General features: G+C 35.9%; 1 long non-coding RNA gene across 1 annotated transcript; it reads right to left on the reverse strand.

Moving 5' to 3' along the window:
• Window positions 1-99: 99 nt before the first annotated feature.
• LOC109954323 (uncharacterized) lies at window positions 100-551 on the reverse strand. Its single transcript, XR_002274083.1, has 3 exons — window positions 521-551; window positions 299-405; window positions 100-187 (listed from the first exon to the last, which is right to left on the reverse strand). It is a non-coding gene; the product is annotated as an uncharacterized LOC109954323 (long non-coding RNA).
• Between the last annotated feature and the right edge of the window lie 117 nt (window positions 552-668).

A 668-nucleotide genomic window follows, 5' to 3' on the forward strand; every position in this document is an offset into this window, starting at 1 on the left:
AAACACCACTTGTAAGTTTCATCAAACTATCCTCCCAAGATAAGTCAGAAATTATAAATTAATTAGTAAACAAAACTAAGATCCTCACTTTAAAGGTATAGAGTACATCGATGTTCATGGCTGTGTCCTGTTCCTCTCGGGGAACAGTTTTCCTAGGAATGGAGCCATTGGGCAGACCCATAAGGATCTAAACAAAGAGGAGAGGGTTGGAAATAAAAATAGAGACACCTAAAAACACATACGGTGTCTGTCATATCAGGTTGTCACCTGCTATTATTTATTGTGAGAAAGACTGTACCTCAGGTATCACCACCAGGCCAAACTGTAACGCAAACAGAACCATATTCAGACCATACATCCACCTCAAAAAAATAAAGTAGGATGCCACAGATGACCCAAAGTGACCTATAATTAAGAAAACAGAGAACTTGACTTAGAGATGTAGTGACAGATTATTAGAAACTGTATAGTCATAGGTCAGTGATTATTATCCAGATCAGGTCATTATTGTGGTACCAACTTTCCACTTCCTTGATCTTCATCTCCCAGGGTATACAGGCTGTTTTGAAATTTTCAAAGTCACGTTTAAACTTGATAATTTTCTGAAGGAAAAAAGTTTAAAACAATTATTTAAAAAATACCATCCACATAATTATTCAATAAAGTGT

Source organism: Monopterus albus, unplaced genomic scaffold, assembly GCF_001952655.1.
Source record: "Monopterus albus unplaced genomic scaffold, M_albus_1.0 scaffold6372.1, whole genome shotgun sequence".
NCBI classification, from domain to species: Eukaryota; Metazoa; Chordata; class Actinopteri; order Synbranchiformes; family Synbranchidae; genus Monopterus; species Monopterus albus.